This window comes from Carettochelys insculpta, chromosome 1 (genome assembly GCF_033958435.1).
Source record: "Carettochelys insculpta isolate YL-2023 chromosome 1, ASM3395843v1, whole genome shotgun sequence".
Classification (NCBI taxonomy): domain Eukaryota; kingdom Metazoa; phylum Chordata; order Testudines; family Carettochelyidae; genus Carettochelys; species Carettochelys insculpta.
In genome coordinates this window covers 330,228,442-330,234,927 of record NC_134137.1, presented here as the reverse complement: position 1 = coordinate 330,234,927, position 6,486 = coordinate 330,228,442, and positions in this window count along the sequence as shown.

Here is a 6,486-nt window from a genome sequence, read left to right as displayed (position 1 = left end):
CTCATTTGCATTTTGGATTTCCCTCATTTGCATGCCTCTTTCAAAAGGGAATGCAAGTGCATGCACAGCCTCAGAGAACATAAGGCAGCCTGCCACCAACTCTGCTATACCAAGTTTCAAATCAGCTATGCCTGGTATACCTTTGCAACCATGCAACAGAAGTTTGGAAAGAGACCTCAAGTTGAGTCTGCTGTAGGATCTGAAATAGCACTTTAGTATATATATTTATTTAAGGGCCTGTGCCTTGGATTCATTATAGTAGACAATGGGGTAATGGCCCTGTCATAGTATGTGCTAGAATGGAGGGTCAATTATGCATTAACGTTGCTTAAACTTGTTCATCAATTGCATTCTGTGAGACAGTCATCTCTGGGTTGACTAGCATAAGATCAGAAAAAAAGAATATTCTGCTTGCAGCTCCATATTTTCTTAGGTATGCTCCACCACACTAAAATGGCCACTTATGCTAATAAGTCTTTACTGACACTTGTCTATTATCTATCCATTTTGCATGGGGAAAAAAATTAAGTGAATTAGCAGAAGGAAAGGACAGTTGCAATTACTACCCAACCTCTGGGCTATTTTATACACCACAATCAATGGAATGCTTGTAGTACAATTGATATGCAAAATGCGTATTTTATTGAGAGACTGTTATAATTTTCCTATCCTGATGCTCCTCATCATTGGATGGTTTCAAAGTGCTGGAGGCCATTTTACATTATTCTCCTCCACTTTCTTTCTGTGCCTAGATTTATCCCAAGTACTGTGCATTTCACGCAGCACACTGTCCTCAAGATACAAAAAGTGACAGCATTTCAGCCATAATGACACTACCAAGAGTCTCTCAGAAAATGGCCTACTGGAAAGGAAAAGGACAATCTCACAGTGTAACTAAGAAACAATCTCATCTTTTGCTCGATTTCCCTCTTGCATGCCTTCACAATATAACCTAGCTAAACATTTATGCATTTGTTGGTCTTGACACTAAAGTGACAGATGCTTTAAAGTATCTAAAAGAAGGATGCTAGTGAATTAGCAAACTGGAGCTAGAAACAGGGGCTGGGTCTCCATGTGCCCCATCCTTTTGAAAGGGGCATGTTAATGAGCGGGTTTGAAATATGCTAATGAGGCACTGCAATGAATATGCAGTGCCTCATTAGCATAATGGCAGCCACGGTGATTCTAAAGTGTGGCTTTTCGAATCGCGGGCCGCCCATGGAGACGGGACCTTCTGAAAGGACCCCCCCCAGTTTTCGAAAGCCCTTCTTCTGATCACCAGATAGGAAGAAGGGCTTTCGAAAACTGGTAGGGGTCCTTTCGGAAGGTTCTGTCTCCACAGGCAGCACGTGATTCAAAAAGCCGCACTTTTAAATCGCTGCAGCCACCCTTATGCTAATGAGGTGCTGCATATTCATTGCAGTGCCCCATTAGCATCTTTTGAACCCGCTCATTAGCATGCCCCTTTTGAAAGAAAGGGGCTTGTGTAGACACAGGGAGGGAGTATTACAAATGAGTTGTGTAGGTAATGGAGGAGTGACTAGATGACCCTTGAATGAATTTGTTGTTACTTACTTAGTTGTGTGTGCTTACTTGCTTGCCATGTGTCTGCTTGACTGAGAGTCATAAAGTCATCAGTTTATAGGGCTGTGTTCTGAATAGAGTGGCCTGTCAGGAAAGGTTGAGGGCTTCCTACCTTAAGCCAAAGTTTCACCTTGTTAAAAATGCAGAGAACAAAAAAGCAATGCCCTGTAAATGTAAAAAATCAGGTATAAGTTCAGCAGCAGAGAGGAAATGATCTAGTTCATTGTACTGAATGTAGCAAGTTTGATTGCCTGTCTTATGGCATATGTATGCATTTGGTGCAAGTAGCTCATGACCCTCAAAGATTAACTACAGACTCTTGAGAGACTCCAGAGCTGCTGAACTGGAGGACATAAGGGAGGCAGAGAGATACAAAAAATGAGACTTTCCATGACACAGCAGAGCAGTCCTACCCCTGTTGAAGAGGTTGGAAGGAGAACATTAAGGTGGAGCAGTGGGAAAAGCTCCCATAATTGAGAAATCCAGATGATGCCATGGCATCCTCTTACACTCAGGATACCCCACTAGTGGGAGGGTACCCCAGTTATTAAGAAGAGACAAGTAATAGAAATGAACCATTTGATTACTAGAAATATAGAATAGCTGGGTTTGTGACAATCTAGGGATAAACTTGGTAATGGACTTCTCCAAACATCTCAGCAAACATAAATGCTGCCAGTGGTCATGGTATATGTTGGCACCAGTGACATGGGGAAAGGCAGGAAGAGGTCCTGCAGACTAAATTTAGACTGTTAAGTAATACACTAAAATGCAAGACCTCCATTCTAAAAGTCTCTGAAATATTTCCAGTTCTACCTTGCAGGGCTAGTTAGACAAAGCAGGATTGCACAATCTCAATGGTGTTCAGAAAAGTAATTTAGATTTATTAGGAAATGGAGAGCATTTTGTGAGAGGAGAAGACTATACAGGAAAGATGGGTGTCACCCAAACTAAAAACGGAACTAGATTTCTGGCATGAAAAATTGAAAAGTTTGTAGAGGAGTTTTAAAAATAAGGCCTTGAGGAAGGGCACCAAATGAGGAGGAACATAGCTTGGACAAACAAATCCTTTGAGGGAGGATTTATTAAAGAAGTTACTCTATATCCTGCTAAAGAGGAGGGGATAGAAGTTGATTAGGAACTGAACAGTAACAGTCAAATAAAAAAGAGTTCTATTCAATTAGCTCACATGAAGCCAGACAAGTAAATACTGACAAATTTTGTAAGTGCTTGAATACAAATACAAAAAGTCTAAATACCAAAATGGATGGATTTGAGTACTTCTTGTTAAATGAGGATATTTATATGAATAGAATTGCCAAAACTTTTTGGACGAATAATGACTGGCATATAGTAATAACAGGATTGAAAATATATAGGAATGACACACTAGCTTGGGTTAGTGGGCGAGTGGCATGATGTGAGAAAGAGAGTATAAAATTAAATATATTAAGAATTGTAAATGAATCAAACTGTACAATAGAATCTCTATAGACACATATTCCATGATTGTACTACCAACTACCTGACCACCTCACTATTGACTACCTTTTCAGGATGGTGGTGGTGATTGTATAGTCTCTCTGAGTATGTCACAAACATAAGAGCAAATAATCATGGGGGATTTCAGTTTTCCTATATTGGCTGATTATATGTCACCTCAGGGTGGGATACAGGCATCATTAAAGAATGCTTCTTGTATCAAATAGTTCCAGATCACTTAAGAGGTGAAGCAACTCTCAGTTTTGTCCTAAGTGGTGTACAGGATGTGGCCCAAAAGGTGCATATAGCTTAACTGCTCTGTAATAGCCACCATAGTGTAATTAAATTTAATGGAAAATACCAAAGAAACTTTCGGCAGCTACTTTTAAGTTTTAAAAGGTGACCTATGCAAAAATGAGGAGCTGCATAGGAACTTTTAAACACACCATAACAGAGGCTCAAACATATGTATACCCCAAATAAAAATCACAGAAGAGAACCAAAAAGGAGTAATTTTGTCTATGCAACAGAATAAAAGATGTGGATAGAAGTGAAAAGAGATCTTTTAAAAACTGAAAGTCAAATCCTACTGAAGAAATTGGAGATAAAACATACCTCTGACAAGTGAAATATAAAAGTATAATTAGGCAGTCCAAAAAGCCTTGAAGAGTAATTCACAGAGGTCACAAAAATAATAATTTTTAAAGTACATAAGCAGTAGGAAGATTGCCAAAAAATCAGTGGGGCTACTGAACGATTGAGGTACTAGGGGAGCACTCAAGGAAGATAGTGTGATTGTGTAGAAGTGAAATAATTTTTGGCATCCTTCTCCGAAGAACATGTGAGGGAGATTCTTTCACCTGAGCCAGTCTATTTAGGTGACAGATCTGAGGAGCTAGATGTCAATAGAGTAGGTTTAGGTTCAAACTGAAAAATTAAACTGCAGGATGTCACCAAGCCCTGATGGCATTCACCCAACAGTTTGAAAGGAACTCAGATTTGAAACTGCAGAGCTACTAACTGTGGTATATAACCCATTGCTTAAATTATGCTGAGTGCCAAATGACCAGTGCATAGCTAACTTAATGCTGAATTTTTTTTATGTCTCCCCAAGTCAGTCAGGACAATTATAAGACAAAGTGGTTGAAATGTAAGGAATGTGCCATCAGGAACTCAATGCTGCTGAAGGAAGGGAGGAATGTGTCTTTTGGAGATCATTTGCATGAAAATGCAAATATGTGCATATGTAATACCTTGCAAATAAAGCCTGATGGGTAGCAAGGAAGCAATGGAATTTTGTCTATTGTAAACACGCCGTTGTAAAATCACAATTTATGCTAACACCCAGTATAAGAACTGTAAAGTCTCACCAATGCTTGAAGTTGTTATGCATGTACAGGGCAGTCATCATCACTGTGTCAGACATGGATTGCACAGGGCTCCTTTCATCTCATCATTGTGAAGTGATAAGGGGGAGACGTTACTGTTTGAACTTGTTGACTAAATACCTTGGCTCTCTCTAAGCCTTAGCCATACAGCTATCAACCTGCTTTGACCCCCTCTAACCACCACCTGCACCCCCCCCCCGCCCAGTTTAAAGATAGAACAGGATCTTTTTTTATGAGACTCTGTTTTGGTGGACATTGAGAGTGAAATCACAGGGTGTCAGCTGAGGTCACTCAGAGCTGAAGTTGCAGGGTTTTGCCTCAAGCCAAACCTACATTGTGGCTGGCAGAAGGCAGCTGACAGGAAACTGCTGATAAACCGCCAGCACGAGGCAGCCAGCAGGGAGCAGTGAACAGGTGGTCAGCACAAGGCAGGTGGTGAGAAGCTGCAGACAAGTGGATGGCTAGCACCTCCATGGTGATGTATGTGTGGACTCCATGTTTTGTACTGCACTGTGAGAGGTACACCCTACAAGTGTGGGGGGGGCTGAAGGCAAAGAGCTCTCAGCAAGAGACTTGGTTCTACAGAGTCTCAGGATGGCACCTTGTTAATGGGGGTTCTCTCTCCTTTGTTTAGATATATTGCATGTGTCACTGTGTAAATTTAGGTTAGCCTACTGTTATAAAACAAGCTGTTTTTATCTCACACTCTGTGCTTGCAAGAGGGAAAAAAACTGCTTTACAGGCACCCAGCAGGTGCAGTGAGATTGTCCAAGGTTACTGGGTGGGGGCTTGAGCCAGTTGGTTGCATCATTGACAGAAAACCCCTAGGAACTGAACCTGGCCCTTCTGGCTGTCACCTAACATGAATAAAAGGGTTACATAAGTGGGGGCTCGTCTGGGTTACTTTTGCTGGGTAGTACCCCTCACAAGCACATCTGTACATACCATTGTGGGAAGCAGTCCTGTTATTGCAGGATAAGTTTGAATTTACATAATGGCTGGCCACATGCTAGAAGACTGATATGACAAGCAGAGTATCACCCCTAGGAATTGTCTGTTAGTATTAGGGATACCTGAGGCCATTGAGGATGGTCCAACTGCAGCCATTCTAACAAAAGCCAAAAAAAAAAAAAAAGAGAGTGTGTGTGTAGGGGGGAGGAAGTGAATACAGTCACATGGAGGAATAGCTAAATAGAGCTATCCAAGTTCATCTGTATTTTATTATCAATATCACCATTGTTTATATTGCTATTTATGGAGGACCTGATTTAGACTCTTCCATGCCTGTACTTTTGTGGGCAGAAACAAATGCAGAAAGAAATGTTTGTCAGTGCAGTTAATCTACATTCACCTACCAATATGTACCTGCATTATAATAATCAGGTGCCTAAATGGCAAAGTTCACCTGGAAATACATGGGCCTACAATATGGCATCTGATTTTATTTGTTCCTACAAAGCTGAAAGTGCAATAGAACAAGGCACACAATATTCAGGCGTATGAAAGACTGGGAGTCTTGGATGTGAGCTTTCTCTACCCAGAAGTATTCTTACAATACCCAGGCACTGAGTCTATATTTTAGTGAGGAGAAAATAATGATAAAGCCTGCTGAGAGGCAGACATAATAGCTTATCTTTACTATATTACCTTACCTAAGCCCTCAAACATTTCATTGGTGCTGAGGACAGTTGCGTGGCATTTATTTGAAATAAAAAGATTATCCAGTAATACTGGCCTTTAAAATAATTAAAAATTGGCACCATTATTAAACGTTTTCAGTTTTGTCAATAACGATGCATGCTTTATGTCAAAACTGAAGATTGAAATGGTTATGGAAAACTTTTATGTATTGACAACCCAATTTCAATAACCATTCTGATGTCTCCAGTGAAAACTGCAATTTAAATTTTAAAAAATATTCACAACATTTTGGTAACTAACAAAAATGGAAAGTTTCAAACTCTCCAAATTGGAAACAGTTTTTAAATGTTCAAAACCCAATTTTTTTGGTCATTTTCAACCAGCTCTGGAG